At 40.4% G+C, this 24041-nt stretch overlaps 1 long non-coding RNA gene across 1 annotated transcript in view; it reads right to left on the minus strand.

Moving 5' to 3' along the window:
- Positions 1-378: 378 nt before the first annotated feature.
- The window catches only part of LOC125932572 (uncharacterized), a 189328-nt gene continuing 165665 nt past the window's right edge, over positions 379-24041 (minus strand). The window contains exon 6 of the long non-coding RNA XR_007460677.1: positions 379-562. This is a non-coding gene — a long non-coding RNA (uncharacterized LOC125932572). The remainder of the gene's footprint in view (positions 563-24041) is intronic.

Below are 24041 nucleotides of genomic sequence, written 5' to 3' on the forward strand. Positions count from 1 at the left end.
GTGTATGGCTTTATTTCTCTCAGTTCTATGCCATCAATCTATGTGTCTGCCTTTTGCCAATACCACACAGTCTTTGTTCCTGTAGCTTTGCAGGAAGTTTTGAAATTGAGAGGTGTAAATCCTCTCTTTCAAGATTGTCTCAAGTATGTGTGTTCGTCTTTAATTATTATTATAATCAAAATGACAACAGAAATTTTTGGCCTGAGAAAACCTGGAAACACAACTGGCTTTTAAAAACATTTTTGAAAAAGATCTTATCATAAAATAAATAGTTTGAAATAACCAGAACATCTCACTCTATAAACCACTCTAGTAAAAAAAGAATTTTTTTTTAGTAAATTCCTAATTCATCCACAGGCCAATAAACATTTGTCAAATTAATATTTTAGAATACTAGATTATTGTAGGAGTAGAGACTGCCATAGAATATTCGACTTACATGCTTCGTGGAGAATTTGGGTCCGAATACTTACTGCTGTCCACTGCTGATGATCTTGAACAAGGCACTTTATATTTCCAGTCTTGCCTTTCTTCTGTGTAATTTGATTGTAAGTCCATGTTCCTGGCAGTTGGGAGGGAGGAGAAGGGAGGTGGTTAAGCACATGCCTTCCACATGGAGTCAATCTTGAGTATTGCACACATCATTGCCCCTCACAGTTACCCAGAGCGTGGTTACAAGACCGTCACTAGCTGAAAGGGAGCTGGAAACAGTCTTACTTCTGGGCATCCTTGCTCTCAGCTACAATTTGGAGGCATTATCTGCTACAAGTGAGATAGCACTGCCATTCTGCTATCAAAATCCTTAGTGAAGTCCCACTAACCCCTCACTTTTATTTGCATGGCCACTTTTGTGTCTCTCTCCAATCAGAAGGGTTTTCGCATGTTTTTAATGACACACTTGCTGCAATTGCCACACTTTCTCAGACCACGCAAACAATATCCTCAGACGTTCCCAATGCATTGTGTGTCTTTATTTTTAGATTCGAGTTTGATCAAAAAACCGTAAGGACTTGATAATAAATCAAATACTACAGAAAAGTTTATAATAAAAAACCACAGCCACTCCCTCTGCCCAGAGCTTGCAATCTGTTTCTGTGCTTGATGCTCATGACTGTTACTTTCATATCTATATATGTTTAGACTTCCGTTTCCTGTTTTACCTACTTTAGACAATACCTATTAATTCTCTGACATGGATGATAAAGATTATACACACCTGCTATATCCCACTCACCGTTTACTCATATCAATGTTTAATATTTGCTTTATTGTTATTTTTTTCACTTTACTCTTTTTTTAATGTTTATTTTTGAGAGAGACAGAGAGACAGAGCACGAGCCAGGGCGGGGCAGAGAGAGGGAGACACAGAATCCGAAGCAGGCTCCAGGCTCCGAGCTGTCAGCACAGAGCCCGACGCGGGGCTTGAACCCACAAACCGCGAGATCATGACCTGAGCCGAAGTTGGACACTCAACTGACTGAGCCACACAGGCACCCCCAAATTTTTTTTTTATTTTTGAGAGAGAAAGGGAGCGGCAGAGAGAGAGGGAGACAGAATCTGAAGCAGGCTCCAGGCTCTGAGCTGTCAGCTGTCAGAGGGGCTCGAACCCACAAACCATGAGATCGTGACCTGAGCCAAAGTCAGACGCTTAACTGGCTGAGCCACCCAGGTGCCCAATTGTTATTCTTTCATTGGTTACCTTTATAACCTTCGATATACTTATACCTGTGGTTCTTATTCCATTGATTTTCAGAGTATTTGATTTCTGCTTTGTACAATAAAATTATTAGCACCCCCACTGTTTTATCCCCCTTTCCTTTATTTCCCATTTTTCTATCAACTACCTTTTTATTTATACACTATCAAAATTGTGAGCAATTTCATCCTGCCTGGCAACTACATGTCTTTCCTATAAGTTGGCTCTAAAAGTTTGAGATTGATTATAGGACTTACATTATTACTATGTAAACAGCAAGGTAAGTTGGGTCAAGTCATATGCTAGAATTAATTTTCGTGTTTACACATTCATTGTCACAAATATTGGGCAAATCAAAGGAGATTATTCCTAGCATTAGTACCAAATGAACTCTTCTCTCATGTCTCATCAATTACTTAAAATTGTCCATCTTTTGAGTTTGTAGCTCAGTTGAAACAAAAATTTCTTGTTCTTGAAATTTCTAATGCCCTCTAATTTATGTCAGTATTTCTGTATCATGAACTATTTTTTTTTCTAATTCTCTATACTATCATCTTTTTTCTATTTTTCTATCGGCTCTTTCACATACACTGATTTCCTTACAGTCCTTCCCCCAAAACCTCCCTCCCTGTGTTCTAGTCAGCTGGTTGTCCTTGCCCCGTTGCTAGTTGTAAACTTACGATCACTGCTTTCCTGGGTTGAAACCTTTGCCTCTTGGATCAAATTAATTCTACATTTTGCTCTCATTTTGCTGAAACATTTTCACACAACTTTCCAAGAAAATGTGCATGAAATGTAAAAAAAAATCTGAGTCCCTCCTCATATGAAAAGAAAGAATCTTTATTCTGTGCTCAGACTTGAATGGCTAGTTTGAGTGAAGAATCTGGGTTGAAATTATTTTACCTCAGAAGTCAGGATGTTTTGCCCCATTGTCTTCTAACGTGCCGAATTAACGGAAGCACACCAGTTTGATTTTCATTTCTTTGCACAGCACTTGATGTTTGCTGTTGGAACTCTTTTGTGATTTTGCTTTTATGCTAGGTGTTCTGAATTTCATTCTTTCAGCTAAGCATTCTCCGGGGTCCCAAAGCACTCTCAGAGTCACTTCAGGAAGTGCCTGTGTGCACTGGCATGCCTCGCTTATACGTATCAAATCATCAATTTTGGAAGAACCAGAATAGGAAAATCACAACCGGTATAATCATAATTACCCTAACTATAGTTATATTTCTTGATGATGAACTTTTTCTTCCAGATGGGTTAAACATTTAAATTTTAAAATAACAATAAAATGGGCTGGCATAAAATATAGGGATAGGTAGGTAGGTAGACAGATAGATACATACATACATACATACATACATAGATCTAGAAGTGAAAGACTTTCTAAGCAATGAGTAAAGGGAGATACCACAGAGAAAAACTTCGTTCATTTGATTCCATAAATGTGGGAAGCTTCCATGCTGAAAAACATAATTAAGATATTATAGGGCAAATGAAAAACTGGAAAAATTATTTGCAAAATAGCCATAAAGTTTTGATATTATAACTATGATAGTGAACTCATAAATCAAAAAGGTGAAAATGCCCTGAAAGGAAAAAAAAAAAAAAAAAGGAAAGATATGAGATCATTCACAAAGGAAGCAATAGAAATCGGAACTAAATTATGAAATAATATTCATTAAAAAAACCAAATAGCCAAAATTTTAAGTTTTATGTATCATATTGCAAAACTAAAAAAATTTTAAATAAAGATGTTTATTTAGGGATGACAGACTGTGAAAAACAGGCACTCTTGTACCCAGCTTGTGCCATTAATAAGACAAAAGCATGTGGCATTCAGTTGACCAATATATATCAAAGGTCATAAAAATGTGCGTTGCCCTTTTACCCAGCAATTCCATTTCAAGGAATTTAATCTACAGGTGGAAAAAAAAATCAAGTAAGTATGTGAAGATGAAGTTATCAAATAGTGGGTTGTTTATAAGACAATTAAAAACAACCTAAGTGTCCAAAAATAGTGGTTGGATTTATGTTGCAGTCATGTAAAATAATAAAAAATTAGGCTGTATCTACATATTTATTGACACTGAAAGACATCTAAAATATCACCTAGCAAAAAATGCATGCTTCAAAACAGTATGTACAGTATGATTCCATTTTTTAATTGCCCCATAGCATATTATTATTACGATATTATTATGGAGTACAGAAAAAAATGCACAATAACATTAAGAGTGGTGTTATCTGGACATGATTTTGGTTTTCTTCCTTATAATTTTCTGTATGGTCTACAATTTCTAAGATGAGCAAGTATTTTATAACAACAAAAAAAAGTTAGCTAACGTTCTTCTATTGAAAGATTTTTTTTTTTTTTGATGCCTCTTGACAAACAGAGGTCATCAGAATATAGATTTCCAATGGCTACGGTGTGGGATGATCTCCCATTTCTCATACCAGCTTTAACTTTTCTTACCTCACTTTTTATGTAGCCCTTCGTAGTAGACTCAACCACGGTAAATATATTTTCCCCACATGTGATTTTCTTTCTGTGGTTTCATGTTTTCCAATTATTTAAAGACAAGTACTCATTCTTTATTTGGACACAATGTTGTTATCCCCATCATTTGGGATGATGTTTTCACAGGATAGTGTATTAGGTTTTTCCTTATGAATTTGACTATTAAAACATAAATAGTTCACACTAAATTTAGATCTAACAAATAACCCATTTAATCAGACCCCATGATGTGATTAAAACTGCTGTTCCGGTAGACAGGGTGTAGGCTGAGTACTTATCCAGATAACCTGATTACTGTAAACAGTCAACTTAGCCTGAATTATCTAGATAATTACCTCGCCTCTCCATTCGACATAGCCTAAGGTTCTAGGTTTATTTTTGCATCCTATGGGCCACTTTTTGCAGTGATCAGCAATCAGAGAAAATCAGATTATCACTCTGTTTAACCTTCCTGTGCCTTGGGTAATTAAGTCAACAAATTAGCTGAAGGCTCCGATGCGGAAGGGGATTGGTAGACTGTGGTCAAGACACGTATTTATGAATTTTCCCTTAAGCTGCTTTTCTTGAGGAAGCTTTGATAAGAAACATATGATCTCAATTATCATTAACTCTCTGTGGTTTCCGTGTTTGGGAGCTTGACCTAGACTTTAGAAGGCTTAGGACCCCTTCCAGTGTGTGCCTGAGCAGTGCACTGCCAGTCCATTCGCATTTCCCACCATGTCGTGTCACATCCAGAAAGGGCACTTAAATCGCTCTTCACACGCTGATTGAACACTTAGGGGCTACCCTGCTTCTGCAGGCTGCTTTCCCTTGTTTTCCTGCCCTTTGGTAATACGCTTTTCTAATCAACCAAACGTCTTTCTTTAAGGCTGGTTTTCAGTGTAAGATTATTTACATGGAATCCGGTAAGGTCAAAGGGAAAATATGTAGACACAAAAACAATTCCTATCATACCCAGGCAAAGAAGAATTTAGCAAACAAAAATACCATTGCTATTGTTTGAAAATCTAACCCTGTAAAAACGGATTTGGTTTTGTTTTTGCTTTTAGAATTTTGGATTTAGTTTTCCTGTGTGAAAGAAGCTTCGAGGATATCAGAATGTTCAACTGCTGATGAGTCATAAAACCATCTTTGAAAACATATATTGAAATGCTCTCCAAATGTTAACTTTGGATTCAGGGCCAGGAATCGGGCTCGTAGTAAGGACTTACAGGGGCTCGCTGGAATGTGCGGGCTGATGGGCCCACTGCACAATTTAAAGGGGGCATTTCTGTCTCCCTAATACCATATAAATATGTACACCATTCAAATTTTAATCAAATAACATGTTCTTTCCAATAGAACCCTACGTCTATATAACAGCTTGAAGGAAAGAGGAGATTAGCTCCCAGAGTAATTATCTTAAACATCTTATTTGTGACCAGAGGTGAATTCTTTACTTCTAAATGTATACATTATAATGCTCCAGAAGTAAGAAAAGGGTTTTAAATATTATCACATGGTCTACTACCTCGAAATCTAGTAAACATTTTATCTTAGATAATGAAAGTCATATATGACATATGACCATTAGGAAATCTTGAAAAATGCATGAAAAGGTAAAAATAGTTGGTCGTGTCAAGTAGAGATATTTTACATCTTTTCCAGTGGTTTCTGTGACTATGCATTTTCCATTATTGAGAGCACACTGCACCATATAATTTTGATTCATGCTTTTCCCCCACTTAGTATTCTAGCACACCGTGTCTCATTTAGAATTTAGTATGTTTCAAAGATCAGCAAGCCCAACTTCAACTGGCTGACACAAATCCAGGAAATGATCAGCGGTCGAACTGCAAAGTCCTGAGCAGAAACCAGAGGTGCGGTGGGGACACTGGTTCCATGTGCCTGTATTTGTCCCAGACTTGCCTCCTCCGTCAGCTCTATCCTCATGCTAAACTCCCCTCGAAAAAGCACCAAATCCGTCAGCATCGGTTTACACCCTCTGACCGCAGTAGCCGACGACAGAGGCTCTTTTCCTAAGGTCTAGGAAAAGCTTTTTGTTCCAACATTTCCAGCCAAAGCGCTCAAGTGCACTCTGATTGCACCTGCTTTAACGTCCTTGAAGGTGCACGTCCTTGAAGCTGTTACCAGGATAAGGGAACACGTTGCTGTGATAGACTTAATTCAGGGCCCAGGTGCAGACCCACCCAGGCCGCGTGGGCGAGAGGACACTTTCATAAACTTTTTACTACCACATGAAAAGCATGTTCCCAAATGTCCTTGTAATGTCCATATGCCATCTCATTTTACTCTAATGCCAACATATTATTTAACATTCTTCCCTTGCTAGACATTCAGTCTGTTTCCTGTTTTTCCCTAGCACACGTTATGCTGGGAAAATACTCCTTTTTACAAACTTTTGGCTGCCTTTGGTTTTAACAAAGGTAGCTGTTAGGCCAAGGAGCAGAGTATTTTTCTTGGTTATGTTGCTTTTCAGAAGAACCAGGTGTCTCAGATGCGAGGCTCCCCAGCGTATCACACCCTTGCCAGCAACGTCATTTACAAGCGTTTGCTAATTTGTCTAGTGCAATGTTGCACATCATAGTTATTTTTTATTCAATTTCTTTAATTTATGAATGGGGTTGATCTTGTTCTCTAATAATAACTGCTAATAGTAATAGATCATTACTATTCCTATGCCAATCACTGGTCTGGGCATTTTATACACATCAGATCATTTAAGCCTTATAAAACATATATAACTAATTAACTTATGAAAAGCACATGACTAGGAAGTGGATGGCCAGCCAGGATTCCACCCCATGTCCTCCTGAATCAATTCTTAGCTTTCACCAGTCATGCAAAGCTACTTCCTGTGTTATGCATAGTGACTATTTGTGCTTCCTACTTGAATTGGTTGAAACATTTACTAAGATGCACTATGAAGAAGTCTAATTTCTGCAACCAACATTGAAAATGGAAAAAAGTCATCAATGTTGAATATGACTATAGAATTGCACTTTTCTAAATAAAAACCAGAAACTCCAGGGGAGAGCCACAGTCGCCAGCAGATTCGGATCACTGAGCCCTTCAGTGGGTGGGCGCTAAAGTAGAGCTCCTTCTGTAACTTCGTATTATTCATGCTTGAAGGTGGGTAAGAAGAAAATAGTTTGTAGCTCTACTCTCATGCCTATATCCTGGCCTCTCAAATCCATGTGGCTTTGGTAACGCTCCATTTTTTTTGTTAATGTTTCCTCCAGATTAGTCTGTTCCAGGCTCGTTTGTCACAGCTGAAAGCAAAGTCTACGAGTGTTAGTTACTTAACCATCTCCCTGTAGTTGGTGTGAACAATGCTTACAAAGCCAGAAAGGTAAGGTAAAAATTACGCAAGTCGTAGGTTCAGATGTGCCACAATAAAGGGAAAATCAGAAAACCAGTGGCCGTGAGCTTGTATTAGCTCAAGACAGCACTACACTTGCAGAATGCCTCCACGATGCTGCTGAGGGATATTCAGCACGGCGCCAAGACAGACGTTATTCTGTCCATTGGGAGCACAGGAAGCCGCAGGAAAAAGCTTCTGTAAACTTTCTGGGGCGTCAAGTTGCCCACAGGGTGATGGATCTTTACAGCCCAACTCATTCCACTAGAAGTCTGCTGAGCCACCTGAATGACACACAGATGTCACGACGCAGCCTCTGTAGCCATTCGAGACGAAAACCAAGTGACAACACACCGTTTATCTTCACAGAGCCTTCCTCTTCCTCCCACCAACACACGCATGCACACCACACACACACACACACACACACACACACGGACACCACAGCACACCGTACAGACCACACACACCTACCACACGCACACCCACCACACGCACACCACACGTGACCATATACCCTACTAACACACACACACACACACACACAAACTATAAAATGTTCCTGGTCACTGCGCCAACACCACTGAGAAGTCAACTCAGTTGAGGAGATTTGCAGGTTCTTCCTGCCATTATGATGTCTCCTCTGTGTCCCTCTGATGCGGACTGATATTAAGCCATTAACTTGGGCAAGTCCTAAAGCTTCTGTCTCAGCCATGTTGCCAGATGCTATCCATGTCCCTTTTCTAAAAACTTAGTTTATCTTCTTCTCCTCAGAACGCCAAGTTCTCATTGCTACCTCTAAACCTCTCATGAGCCTATAGCATTTAATTGAACCTTTATTTCACGGTCTTTTCAATCCGAAACTCATTGTACAGAATTTGGAAGCAAAAACTGACACACACACATATCAAAAGACAAAACCTTTGAAATTTCACAAACATAATTCATGTGTGGCTAACTATACTCTGGAAGAAATATACTTTGTGACAAATAGAAGTATGCTTTTCTTAAAAAATCAACAAATCTTTCAAGAATTTCTGTAGCAACGGTGACAAAGAGGTGAGGTAACGGTATGCTAACTCCTAAGACAGATTTTTAATGAACTGATTCATTATTCATTCTATTTGGAGAGTTTGATGTATGTTAGGAAGTCACACACTCAACTCTTAGTGCACTTCTGTCACTTCAAAAAGCCACCAGTAGAGGGAGTAAATAATTTAAAAATCAAATTAATTTTTATCTACTTTATTTTGAACTTGTATAAGGATTAACCTACCTATTTCTGTAAACTATCTGGATTTAAAAGCTCACTAATGTAACTTATGCAAGATCTACAGCTATATAGGAAGCATAGAACAATATAAAATAACTATAAATGTAATTTGCAAATCTCTTCCCAATCTAAACCATAATCACAGTGTTAGGAAAGAACAGGGCCTGGGACCCAACAAACACTAATTATTCTTTTTTTTAAAATTCTTTTAATGTTTATTTTTGAGAGAGAGAGAAAGAGACAGACAGACAGAGAGTGAGCAGGGGAGGGGCAGAGAGAGAGGGAAATACAGAATCCGAAGCAGGTTCCAGGCTCTGAGGCATCAGCATGGAGCCTGATGTGGGGATTGAACCCACGAACTCTGACATCATGAGCTGACGTCAGATGCTCAACCGACTGAGCCACCCAGGCTCCCCCAAACACTAATTATTCTGTTCTTGCCCATTTTTTTTCTAACTCGAGGACTTGGGGAAAACCACCCAACTTCCCTAAACTTCTTATTTCATGCCTTAGAAATGCAAATAGTAAATCACAGAGACAGGATATCGCAGAACATGTTTGAGGAAACTAGATATGATGATATATGTCAGGAAATTAGCACCAATAAATATGAAGGTTTTTTACTTCATTAGATTTCCCCATCTAGGTGTGATCCTCCTCAAAAAGAATGTAGATCCCACCCTGAAAACACCTGTCATTTCTGGTTCCATTTCTTAGTAGCCACAACCCTGTTTCATGGTGTTGTTGATATACACCAAACTTTCCTAGAGCATTTACTAACTGAAGGGATATAGTGTGTTGAAGGGAGAAAATCAAAGACAAGTCTTTAAGTAAATATGACTTTTCCTGAGGTCTAATATAAAGACACCTGTGAAGTTAGATATTCGTCAGTGAAGACAGTCTCAGGAATATCCCCTATTCTTTTATTTATTTTTAGAGAGAGAGAGAGAGCAGGGAGGGGCAGAGAGAGAGAGGGAGACACAGAATCTGAAGCAGGCTCCAGGCTCCGAGCTGTCAGCACAGAGCCCGACATGGGGCTCAAACTCACAAACCGCGAGATCATGACCAGAGCCCAAATCAGACGTTTAACAGACTGAGCCACCCAGGCGCCCCTCAAGTTCTTATGTTTTTGATTCACCGTGAATAATTTCAGGCAATGGCAGGATTAACCATCTATTTCCTGCCACTCTGTGGTTGTAACCTTGGATCACATACTACTCAGTGAAATTAGATAAAATATGATCTCTTATTTCTTTATGAAGTTTCCTTTAAAAACATAACATTCACATTTCAGAAATTTTTTTAACTGCCACAAATAAATAAAATGGCTATAATTTATAGTTATTTATAACAGATAAAATATAAAACCATTGTTTATAATAGACAAAAGTCTATTATTTGTAAAAGTTCTAACAAACAAAAATTAAAAGGTATCGTTCCTTTTATGTTCAATTAATTTTTTAAGTTGCTGCGATCAGTCCCATGAATAAATATTAAAGACGACCAATGTATTTTATCATCTGTTGACTTGCTTTTGGTTCATGTGTTCTGGTGTTGAAGGGTTAAAATATTAAGGCAGGAAAGACAGCCACATTTCTTTGAAGTCCCCAAATCAGATTCACAGTAGAAAACTTCCGTTGGTTTTATGAGACTAAGGGCAATGAAACATTCCTTATGATTGGACTCCCCTTGTTTCATCGATCACGGGAAACAGCATTTTCCTGGGGTACGCCCCCAATAACCTGCGGGAAGGCACCATGGAGCCCAATGCCAGCAGGTGCCATCCAGCCTGGAAAGGGGACGCTTCAGGGCTGGAGGACACCTTACGGTGGCTGAGGAAGCAGAGCAAAGGTTCCTGACATGAAGGGAGACACAGGTACAGGCACAGGGTCGCTTAAGGGCCTCAGTGTAAGACAGGCATGAATACGGCACCTTATGATTCCAGTTCCCCCACCTAGTCTTAATAAGTTCACGTGGTTCTCCTTTATATATTTTTTCTTTACTAGAATTTTCCCAGAGCAGAACATGCATCTTCCTCTCTACCTAAAATCCACAGAACAATATCACGTTCCTCTTAGGTGCCGGGCACAGCGGCAATCACTGAAACTCTACAAATAAACAAAAACATTGGTGCAGGCCAGAGTCATGTGCTCCTACCCTGATTCTCAGCTGGTCAAAGTCTTACTCCAACCACCTGTGCCCATGGAGGAGGAGGTGGTTCCTCAGGCGGCGACTGGATACGTGGTCACCAGGAGAAGAGGGCTGGAAGGCCAGGTGGCCAGGAAACAAAGTCTCCACTATGCCAGCACAATCTTTCAGCTCCAGGATTCCACCTAACGTACATGATGGGCAAGCTTTTACATTTCCTAAGGTATGATGCTGACATTATCTATGCTTATTACTTCTTAACGACCACCTAAACTTCAGAAGTCTTTCTGCATATCCAAGCTCCATCTCCGAAGTGCTACACTGTGCCTGTCCCACGCTTAAGCAAAGACCATCCAAGTCCCCCGGACCCAGCACAAAGGTGACAGAAGTTATCGGCAAAGGATTCTGAAAGGGGGGGATACAGCTGGAGAAGCCTCAGGGCAGCATCGTGGTATGAAGCTTGAATGAACTGGCTATAAATCGTATTAAAGCTGGCATTTATTTATACGTAAAAAGAGTCGGAGTCCCTGAGGAAAGAGAGGCTGTCGTAGGATTCCCGGAGACATAAAGACCTTGTCAGTGTTTTCATGTTCACTTTCATAAAATCTCATTGCTTTTTCAGGCACAAAACTTGAGCTCTGTTAGTTTGAAATGTCGAACCGTTTCATCTTTTGTGCGCTCAAAACCGTTCGTATGAACCAGCTCCTTCTAAAGGTCTCAGCGTTTTCACTCAAGATCTATAGGAAAATAAATAATACTAGTTCCAAGTATCTTTTGTAAGACAATGTTCAAAAGTTTGTTCATATGCAGGCCTCTTTGTTGTGATATAGGAAACCTCTGACTGCATCACACTATCCAAACATGTTTCTCCCGTCTCTTGGTTTGTATGAGGAAATCTAGATTGGTTTTGTTGGTTGGTTTCCTATTTTGTTTCTCTTAAAGCAAAATGGCATCCAGTTGTCCCTGGGGCACTATGTTCTGCTGAGTCTTTCTCTTATCAATCTACTAGAGGGAAAAAAAAAATGTAAGGATGTTTGTGTTTGCAATAATTAGGAAGGAATTCTACCTTCTATATTCTCGCAGATAGCAGGAAATAGACCCACTGGCCACAATCCTAATCACTAAACTTCAGATTCCTTAAAAGCTCTATTATTTTAACTACCATTCTCTTAAAAAAAATGGCTAGTTGTGGAAACCTCAGGAAATGCACAGGAAACAACTGCCTGAGAAAATGTTAGCCCGAATTGGGTCATATAACAAAGTGCTATGGCATAACTAAAACTTCAGCCAGACACTTTTATGTAACTTCCCAAACCGTCTTTGTGGCGTCATGTACGCGTAAATAAATGGAGATCATGTCGTAGAAATATCATTGCTCCGTTAGGCAGAGAGCCAAGACATCTAGTTAATTGTTGACTTTCAAGGCAAGGGGAAGTGGAGAGCTGAGTCAATTATTCAGGCAATAATCTTGCTACTGAGAGGATTTGTGTTTAAAGATTCCGGAGCGATGGGCCGCGGAGGCGGCCCACAATTCACTGTTCATTTTGATCCTGGATATCCATTTGATCCACAAGTTTACAGATACACGAAATTGTGAAGATAGAGCCTCTGACCCTTTCCCTTACATCTTTTTGGCTGACGCTTTGCACTGGAAAGAGCCAGTGTAAATGTGAGACATTCCTTCTGATTGCTCAAGACCCATCCAGATGCAGGGGGATTCCCAAACAGGCAGACCTGGGGTTAAGTCCCAGCTTCGCCACTAGTGCAGCGTGTGTGAATTTGGACATGTTTTTAAAATCACGAAGGCTCGGTCTCTCCATCTGTAACATGGCAACGATAGCACCTTATTCTTTGGCCCGACGATACATTGAGTTTTACATTTGGATGTTTCCAAATCTTGAATGAGTTCTATAATTAAGTTTAATGTACGACTCTTATTTTCCTTAATGAGAGGGAAGGGAAGAAGTTTACAATCCTCAGAGTACAGAAACGGACAAAATGGTCCTAACTCATTGTACTTTTGTAAGGATTTAAGAGAGAACGCTTCAACTGTTATGGTCAAGCGCAGACTGCCAAGGGAGAGTTGGCTGCCGTGACTACCACCAGCAGGGCACCCGTAACCACGGTGGCTACAGCTACCAACCTCTCGGTCTGTTTCCTCGTGTGTAAACTACAGGCATAGGACACACCTTATCTCAGAGTTCCCACGAAATAACTTACCTAAGACCCCTTGCCTGGTGCCTAGCACATAGGTGCTCATTCGATGTTACCACCACTACTGTTCCCACGTATAACTGTGACCACCGTCTGTACCACCACTCCCACAACAATCTTTATTAACAATTACGTCCTCCTTAATCTCAAAGAATTTGCAGTCTAATTAGCATTAAATCAAAATACCTCAAAGCACAATTTTCTTTCATTGTTATTCCGTTCGGCTCGGGCGGACACTGGAAAAAATGCAACTCGCAAGGCTTAAAATCACCTAATACTACGGAGCAGATCTCTGCGTCTTTTGTCCGGTGTCCTCAGGACAGAGAATGTCAATGTTACCATGCGCCGAAAAGCCTTATAGAGCACCGTCCATTCAAAACAACTGCAGAGCATTTTCTCCGGCGTTTAAATCAGTACAGCTGGGGGCTCGGGTTCCTATCCTATTTCACCCTTCTCCCGAACCCGCTGCTTGTGCCCTGATGCACTTACACAGATGTACACATACAAATTGGCCAGAGCCGGGGTAGGCAGCAGAGGAAACCCCAAATGAGCAGCATATGACTGATTATACCTTGTAGCACTTCAGACAAAAAAATAGTTTCTGGGATATCTGTCTCCTACCTGCCTTCTCTCATCACTTCTATTCTGCCTTTTTCCTCCTCCTCCTCCCTCTTCTTCTCTTACATTTTTTCAAACCTGCTCTACTCTGTCCTTTTCGTAAAAGAGCTTGTCTTTAGGCCACTGTAAGTACAGTGCTGTGCTTGCCTTGGTGTGAAGGGTGTTGGAAACATGTCTGATAATGTCTAATAATAAAAGGGAAAAGAAGCAGTTGGGAAAGAAAAGAAGAACGTGAAAAGACGCTCCCCATAAGTTGTATTATTTGTGAAAAGAAATATTTTCCTTTAACTAAATTTCCTGTTAATGGGACCATATTCCAGAAGGACCCAGAACCCAATTCAATAGGAAAAGATAAAAAAGTACATGCTAAGCATAACTATGTTTTTTCTTCCTTTCTACAAAGTCTGCAAACATACACATTATAGTTGTTTATATTAGAACCCATTTCTTGGAAGGGACAGAAATCCAAATCAAAGTAGCTTAGGTAAAGGGGGGACGGTTAGCCTGCATTAACAGACAACCCACAGAGGCTCCCCATCTTCTCTCTCAGTCTGGTTTTCTGCTACCTAACTGCAAGATCTCCTGCCCCATGTCACAGCCTTGCCGCTGCAGAGAGGCTGAGAGATGCTTTCCGTTGTTTACGTTCAAAAATCCTAGGAAGGAATTCTGAGTAAGCCTAACCGAAGCCGAGCCCCCATTCACTTCTGGTTTGTAATTCATCAGGTCAATCTCCTGAGAATTGACCGCAGTGCAGATGAACTACATTCATCTTCCTTCTTCAGTCTCCTCTGGAGTTGTGATAATTAAATCAAGAATTTCCACCTTTAATTATGCAAATCCATGCTTACACAAACCGTTTACATTGAATTAAATCAAGTATCTCAGAAACGTAACTTCTTATTTGCACCCATTTCTGGTGACTCCTAGTTCTGATCTAGGGACTAGTTCTTACATTGCTTTACTTTCCAAACTTTTTTTTTTTTTCCTTAAATCAAGATACATAGGAAGAGCCACACTAAACTCAGCCAATCCTGTAATAATAAATGTGTTTTTATATAATTTCTTGAAATCAAGTCACAGAGGTTAACTGTATACAGTGTGGTTTGCATGGTTTTGGAAGAAATTAAAGAAATTAAAATTTTTTATGAAAATCCACTCAGAAACCTATTGACTAAAACCAACAAAAACTTACTTAGCATAAGAAGCTGTTTGCATTGTTAAGAGAACCCAGCTGTGATTCTGTTCATCTTAGTTATTACCAAGACAAATGAGAAGGTTTTAAGTATAAAAGGTGCCTTCTTTTCGTTGACAGTTGAGCATTAATTTGTGTCAACCAATTCTAAGTATGAGATTAGTAACGATTCTGAGGGACTTACTAAAATGCAGGTGGGAAGACAGGATTGGTATACGGGGGAAAAAACCGAAGGGAACTGCTTTTTAACTGGGGACTGGCGGGCACTGGGGGCTGGGTCGCTCCGGCTGCACAGGAGACCATAGCTCTGGACTGTAATTAATCACGTTGACTGCACAGTCTCAAGAGCTGATTTAAATTTCTCATCCCAGCAGTAAGGAAATTATACAACTACAGTCACTGACACCAGCTGTTAAGCAAAACACTTTTTTTTTTTTTTACTTGCTTTATTTTGTCCCAAGTACTTCCCATGTTTGCCTGGCAACACATTACAGACAACTTACCTAAAGTTACCTCTTGGTTGAGGGCTGAAGGACCATTTAAGGAAAATGAGGAGAAACCCAGTCTCCTAGAGGGGAGGAATCAGATTGGCAGAGAGCGTTTATTTAAATTACTAAATTACCTTTACAGTGACTTGGGGCCAGGGAGGTACTTATTTGCAAAGCTGTAATAGAATGTCTTTAGCAGGAAATCTTAAATAAGGGCAAAACCACTTCAGGACCTTGGCTGGAATTTTGAACTATGAACATTAAGCAATCAGCAAGAAAATAATATAGCATTATTTCATTGATAGAGACCGTGCTATAAATAAGCAGACATGGAGGAAGGAAGCAGAGTGTACTTCATTGTTTTGGTACTAAATGTCCCTGGCAAGGAAGAAAATAAAATAAGAAAACATAATAATTTGCTTTAAAAGAAGAGCAGTAAAGATATTTTGAAGTGTCCTTACACACACACACACACACACACAAGTCATTAGCACTAAACATCTATCAAAACTGGAAAGCGGTGGAAAAAAGAAAAAGTGAAGCACGTTTTTCTTTCTGGGGCTTTTTTTAGTCTCAGCATTGTGGCCTTAGAGCAGCAAGCTGAAATGAAAAATTCCTGCCCACCCAGTTCACAGACAATCCCATGCAGTAACTACTGTGTTCTATTTGCCATAATATTTAGCTCAGATGTAGCCAGCAAATCCCACTACACACACACGAGCCAGCCATAAAAAGAAACAGATTTCCTCATGTTTCTCTCTTATGTTTGCACACGGACACACAGGAAAGTAATATATGCGTATTTTTACACATCAGTGATTTCCCTTTTATCTTCCTTTTGCTTTGCTTTTCCTGTTTTCAAAAAAAATTTTTTTTGTGACTTTACTTTTACTTTTGAAGTAACTCCTGTAGAAACTTGTCACCTCCTTTCTCCGTCTCGACCCCCTCACCTTTTCTCCTCTCTCAAGACTCGGAACCAGGTAGTTACCTGAGTAATTTAGCAAATAACCACTCATCTCAATGGAATGGTTGTGCCACAAAAGTGGTCTTGTTAAGTGCCGGTTTTCTTTATGTTCCTAATTAGCTGTATTAGGCATGTGGCTAGTCAGGAGAGTGCGGTCTGCTCCGAGACTGTAAATAGTGTGTTTGTGCTGTTATGCAAAGCTAACCGGTATTAAATGAAGAACCACCATTGCCTGGTACATACGAGACCACTGGTGAATCCTTCCACACACATCCATGTTCAACTCGGAAAACTGTGATGTGCTGTGGAAAAATGAATTAAGTAGAAGGCAGTCCTATACCTCCCTCTTAGCTCTCCATGTTGCAAAGTCTTACACACACAGTCAGATAGAGACTGCTATACGACCATTTACAATCTAACCCGCCAGTAGTTCCGGGGAATGCAAAACTGTCATAAACTGGGAGAATTGGGAACCGTCGGTGAAAATGCAGGATTTCACACGAGTCTGAAGTACAGTTTTGGGTACTAAGACCTTGCATACCATGCATGGCTCCTGCCACAGGGGACTGACCAGAAGTGACATTAGACAGAGCCAGACTTCATCTTCCCAGGTAACCATATTTTCCCATATCCTTTGGCTCTCTGAGCCCACAAAGTTTGAGAAACAATGAAGTTGTATAGGAAGTGGTATGATAGGCACTCTATGCCTATCATTATAGGGATATTAATTTCATCTCTGCTATAATCTCACTGTGGCTTTTTTGAGAGGCATTTAAAGTAATCTCTGCCTCAGTTTCTTAAGGATAATGATTACATTAGTACCAGTGAGTTGTAGAGGATGGATAAGTGGACAACACAATGGTTCACAGTGTGGGGACAGATATCCTGAGATATGTCTGCCAGAGGGAAACTTTCTAATTATTCCTACAGAAGAGAGTCTTAATTGACATTGTAAAGAGCACCTTTTTTAAAAAGTTTTTATTTATTTATTTTTGATAGAGAGAGAGAGAGAGAGAGCATGAGAAGGGAAGGGCAGACAGAGGAGAGAGAGGGAGAGAGAGAATCCCAAGCAGGCTCCACACTGTCAGCATGGAGCTGGATGCCGGGCTCAAACTCACAAAAAAGGAGATCATGACCTGACCCGAAACCAAGAGTTAGACACTTACCCAACTGAGCCACTCGGGCACCTCTGTAAAGAGCTTTTAAGTCACCAAGCCCGTTCTCCTGCCTTTGCTATGCCCGACACATACAACTTGATGAGAATTACTTATTTTAAAGATATACAGATGGGGATGGGGTTGGGAGTGGGGTGAAGAGTGGACAAGTATATTTTTTATTTCTCATTACTCTTGCTCAGTTAAAAATTGTTTATTTCTCATATTCCTGTATTTAATCCTCAAGAATTTTTTAAGGCCACAGCTAAATTCCAATGCACTTTTCAATGACATATCAGAATGTGTTCCTGCTTGACCTAAAAGCTAATCCTGAGAATGCTTTATGATCTGAGCTCAAGGCAGATAATGTCTACATGATCTCTTGCTATATGAATTTGGAAATCATATTCTTAAGTGTATCTTTCAAGGATGGTTCCATTTTTTGACGATAGTGAATTTAAAATTGACACCGATTTATTAAAGATTTTTGAAATTAACATCTATTTCTTGACATTTTTCTACTCTTTTCTGGTTAACCTAATTCTTCAGTCTCTAAGTTGAATAATTGGACTAGGTAAGAACATACCTACATGCTTTACTTAGCTTTTTTCTATTGAGGGGGAAAGTGGGTCACAATGGATCCCATTCTCAGGGAAGCAGAGAACAGATCCCTTCAGCCTCTAAAAGGCAATACAGAAATAGGTGTAATCGCTGGAACCCTTTCAGCTGGAAGTGATAAAAACCATACTCAAAATAGCATAAGGAAAAAAAAATAAAAAAAAAACATTTGAGAATCTCTGAGTGCCATGCCATTAAAAGTCCAAGGTGAGTATGGCTGGGATTCAGGGTTGTAAACCATCTCTTTATCCAATGGCTCTCTTCACATGGCTGGAGGATGGCCAGCAACCAAGTATTAACCTGCTACCACAGAGAGTGACTTTCTTGATAGTTTTGGACCAGACATTCTGATTAGCGAGGCCTGGGTCATATGCCCATCATGTAGCTTGGCAGACAAGGACTCACTTTCACTCCCAACTGAGTAATGCGGAACGCTACTCAGATGAAATAGGGGATCTGTTACCAAAAGAAGGAAAAGAAAGGATAGGGAAAAACAATATAAGTCTATTACCATATGGATAAATCCTCAAATATGCTAGGACGTCTACATTCTCGCCGTTAGATTCTGTGGCAGCCCCCTCTCTTCCTAAAAGTTGCATAGAATACCTTTTCCCCCTTCAATTAAAATTTTATTTTTGTTTTGAAATACCTTGAGAGAAACAGAAGTGGAGTATTGTGAAAGATCCATTTGTTTAGGGGCTAATTATACTCCAATTTCAAAAACAACCAACGCTCTATATGAGAACTGCAACATCTTCAAGAATTTCTAAGAAAGTAATAGCTAACATTAATTGAGCCTTTACTATGCGTACATTAAGTGTAGTCTACGTGATGTAGGTATATTACCTCTTTTACGACTCACAACCATCCAGTGAGGTAGGAGTTGTTGTCCTGGTATTATAGAGAATAAAACTGAGTCAGTGAAAGATTAAGTAAATGACCCAAGTGACACAACCAAGTTGGGATTTGAACGACTCTTAACTACCTTGATTAAGTTACAGCATCCAACAGTTTACATAGACTTACGGTTTTCCTTCTTGTTTTTTTTTTTCCCCCAAGCTGGAGTTTTTGTTGTTGTTGTTGTTTGTTTCCAGAAAATGAGAATTAATTAAACAGAACAAGCGATACCTGTAGACAAACACTGTCTTCTTCTTAGGGCCTAAACTATATATTCTAGAAAACCTTTATATAAAAAAGAAAGTGCACACATTTCATCCTCAAGCCTTCCGTGGACTTTTCCTAACTAAACTGAGCCCCCCAAAATCTCATTATGGCTTAAACTATTTATTAGTCAAACTCTAAAATTAAAGTCAATGAGTATGAGCCTATATCATTTGTAATATCTGATTATTAGAAAGGCTCAGAGAATGAGTTTTTCCATTTGGAGTCCTGAAGTTGTAAACACGTGGTTTGCTTCTTGTGCCTCAACTCCTAAACAAATCCACATGGACACAGACATAGTCATGTGGCCAGTGAGGAATACCGACTCATCCACTCTCCCTGCAGTACGGAAACAGAGCCCGTCTGAATCAGCCTGCCATAACAGGCACTGGACAGTAGTGGTTACAACTTGCTTGGCTGCAAACAACATAAACTCAAACATAAGCCAGAAGGGGAAGATATCAGAGTGTTCCTCAGGAACGTGAAATGCAGATTTTAAACTGAGCCTCAGGGACAACTGAACCCAAGGGCTTACATACCATTAGGGTATTTGTTCTGTTTCAGCTTTTTGCTTTATTTCCTTACTGCTGAGCAGTATTTTCTGCCATCTGTCTGCACAACAGAAGAAAACACTACCAATGCCCAAATTTATACCTTCCTCTCCAGCATATCTGTATTCTTAGTCCTGATTCCAAAATCCCAGGGACACTGAGAAGCTCACCTCGGATCAGTGGCTTACCCCTGGTCCACTCAGTCGTCACCAGAGAAGGGACTGGCGTTGGCTCAGATCTGGTCAGCCACCAACTCGTGGAAGAAAGACAGTAATACGTGTGGATTGGGGGAAGGGCAATTTCCAACATAAGAGGATTCTAGCAAGTCAAAACAATAGATATCCACAGCCCTGATCCTGCTATTTAACATTTTTAACTGATTTCTACTTACTTGGCTGAAAGGGAACTTGACAATTATTTTCCAATAGTGATTATAAAGGTGGTACATTGTCTGCAGATTCTAAAAGAAAAGAAGCCAAGTGCTTGGGGCACCTCGGTGGTTCAGTCAGTTAAGCATCCAACTTCTGCCTAGTGACCGTCATGATCTCACAGTTCTTGGGTTCAAGCCCTGCTTCAGGCTCTGTGCTGACAGCTCGGAGCCTGGAGCCTGCTTCGGAATCTGTGTCCCCCCCTCTCTCTGCCCCTCCCCCATTCATTCTCTCTCTCTGACTCTCTCTCAAAAGTAAAAAGAGAGAGAGAGAGAGAGAGAAACCAAGTCCTTAACTCCAGTAACTCATGTACAACACAATGATCTGGATAAGCTGCAGAACGATACAAAGACAACAGTTTACATAGAAAACACCAGAAAATCACCTTGTTCGTGTTCATTCTCATTCAAAGCACACCAGTTGCTAAAGGAGAAAATTTAACGGATGAATTTTTCGCCTTTCTTGTCTCTTTCTAACCATGAGGAGAAAAGAATAAAGAGCTAGGAACCAACCCTAAGAGAAAGAGTGAGGAGGAAAGAGGGGGAGGAGGACGTGGGGGGGGGTTGGCTTCCATGGACTGAGGACACTCTATAATGAGATTATTTAAAACTGATTACGATTAAGGTTCTTCCACTGGCAGAACATCGGCTCGAAATGGAAATAAAGTTATACCATACACAGAAAATTGTTTCTTGAACAGTATGTTTGTATGCAAAACTTTGTTAATTATTCCTTGTGTCCAACAGTAAAATTGAGAAAATGATGCCCATTATTTTTCCCTTGTTTTTCCCCAGTGAAGTATGTTTTCTAACACAGAGGTTGAAGATAGTTATGTAAAAAAATTGATCCCCAAGCCTACCAATGTATGTGTGCACATGTGTGTGCACGCGTGTGCGTGTGTTATTATTCTCTCCCTGTGTCTGGAAGCCCTGGGAATCAAGCTTCCTGCAGTTTAATTATTTGGCTATATATTCAAATGGGATGGCTGCATTTGCTAGAAATTTTTATTTGCTCCTTTGGGATTCAGTCCTCATTGGTGTTTAATGTATGAATCTTTCTTCTTTTGTCTACTCAAGTCCTCACTTCCTCCAACCTTCTAGTTTTTGAACAACATCATCAGATCGGGACCTCCTTGTATGTTATTCCTCAGTTTGCCAGTGATAAAAAAGAATCTTTTAAATACACTTCTAGAGGCCACATGTGTACCATACACAGCCTTAATGTAAATCATGAGGAGAGGGCCTCCAGCATCCTAGGAGTAAAATCTTGAACTTGGTATGCTATAGTAGTCTGTCTTTGATCCAAGGAAACCCACAATTGAATTAGCAGAGACGATTTCTTTTTTGGCTTTCTTCCCCTTTTCATGCCCTTGGTGGATCTGCAGCTCAGAAAACTGTATCCCCAGAGACAGAGGAGGAATCATTCCACGGGCACTGTCTGCAGCTTCTCTGACCGACCAAGGGAAAGTGATTAAGCTGGACCCTTCAAGGGAACGAAATTCATCCTGGCCCTGGGGTAAGAGTCTGTCCTCGTTCCAGGGTGGAGAGCCGAACACAGTGAGCTTCATAGCCAAACGGTGAATCAGATTAAGCCGAGTCCCTCTCTACCACGTAACCTTGAGATAGGCATTTGGCTTGTTTGTGTTCTAGCTCTGCACGGACAGGTAGGACAGTGCTGTATGGAAGACATTCACTTAAAGAAAAGAAAATAAAAGCCCTCCCAGCTTGGGACTTCTGGTCTAAGTCAGCTGTTGACCTCTACTCTGTGTAGTATCAGGCTTCCAGCAAAAAGGGACCAAGAACCCGTGAGCCTATGGGCTCGAGCGTGTGGGGTTATGAATAACAGATCTCTAAGCACCCCACAAGCTCCATGTGAATACCTGGTCCTCTCTTGAGTACCCTCCGACACTTTAATGTTACGTCTGTATTTTTGCTCCATCTTCTTTCCAAAGGATTTATAGTGATACGTAAAATCCTTAAAATTAATAGAAATCAGAAGTGTGTAAAAAAGAAGAAAAACAAGAGTGCTGGCATATTCAATGAAGTTAGGAATGAGGCTGACTCAAAAATGCATATCGCATGGTCTTACAAAGACGCATAACATTTGTCTAGCTTGATAACAGGGAAAGGAGAAGGGGACACCTGATGGGTTAGGTGTCTCTGATGCGTCACGGTGTTCATCAGTCATAATTATCTGGAAGGAATGAGAGGAAAATCAGAAGGATCCTCATGATCAAAAAAAAATTCTTAGCTCTTGCCACAGTGCTCGATAAGTAGTAGGTAGTGACCCAGTCTCACTGGTTTATACATGACTGAATCTGTGACTACAAACTTCAATTACCATTTCAGATCACCCATATTTTGAAGCAATCAGAAACAACAGTCAAAATGCCTTTTAAAAAAACGCCATTCTTTTTTACTTGTAGCAAATTTGGCACAGACAGACTGAAGGCACAGATGTCTGCCGACACTCCAGCGTGGAGGTGAACCCTATGCCCAAGGCGGCTTCTCGTACCACACGCTGGAATTAGCTCGTACGGAAATTTAGGGAGGCCTGTACTATTAGAGAGTGAAACTGTTCTATCTGAGCTTAAAATCTGGAGGGAACAATGTGGGAAAACTTGAATAGTTGGGAACATGCCTTTCAACTGTCATCATCTGACACATGACTCACTTCTTTAGACTACACCGTGGGCTTACCACGTGAAACTGCCCTGGAATCCTTCACCATCCCACCAGGGAACTGATTTTAGACAGAGCGAAGAAAATGCATTTCAACAGTTTTAGAAAAGTTGATGCAAATCTTTATACTTTTGAAATGTGTGAATGTGAACATAGAACTCATTGAACTGCCCAACCTGTTGATGAAACTGGTCTGATGGTGTCTATTTTATTGACTTCGAATACAGTCATAGAACAAGTAAGACTCTTTACCCCTCCAAGAGGTAGAGCTTCCTCCTCTCCCATCTCACTTGAGGATAGGCTAGACTCAGTGACTCCCTTTCCAAAAACAGAGCATGGAAAGGAGAAAAAAAATAGTGGGGAAATCTGGCAAACACTGGCGTGACCAAATGACAAAGTCAAACATCCCCACTGATGTCGTGTGAAGATCATCTACCCCTGACATGATGTGAGGAGAAGGCATACCGCCTGCGATGTTCTTCTATAGATTCTTTAACCCCAGCCTAACTGTGACACAGCTTCAGATAAAACAGGAACGAGGGCATTCTTCAGGACACCCGGTCAGTACTCCACAAGAAAGCCACAAAACGACTGAGAAATTGTCACAGACTAGAAGGGACTAAATGGAATACAGTAGCCTACATTAGATCCTGGAGCAGAAAGAGGATGTTAGTGGAGAGGCTGATGAAACCCCAATAATGTCTGAAGTTTAGTTAAAAATAATATAGCAGTGTCAGTCTCTTAGTTTGGCAAATGTACTATGGAACGTAAGATATTAACAAAGGCAGGGGCACCTGGGTGGCTCGGTTGGTTGAGCATCCGACTCCGGCTCAGGTCATGATCTCACAGTTCGTGAGTCCGAGCCCTGTGTCGGGCTCTGTCCTTACAGCTCAGAGCCTGGAGCCTGCCTCGGAATCTGTGTCTCTCTCCCTTTCTCTCTGCTCCTCCCCTGCTTGCGCCCTCACTCTCTCTC

The sequence above is a fragment of the Panthera uncia genome, chromosome D2 (genome assembly GCF_023721935.1).
Source record: "Panthera uncia isolate 11264 chromosome D2, Puncia_PCG_1.0, whole genome shotgun sequence".
Taxonomy (NCBI): domain Eukaryota; kingdom Metazoa; phylum Chordata; class Mammalia; order Carnivora; family Felidae; genus Panthera; species Panthera uncia.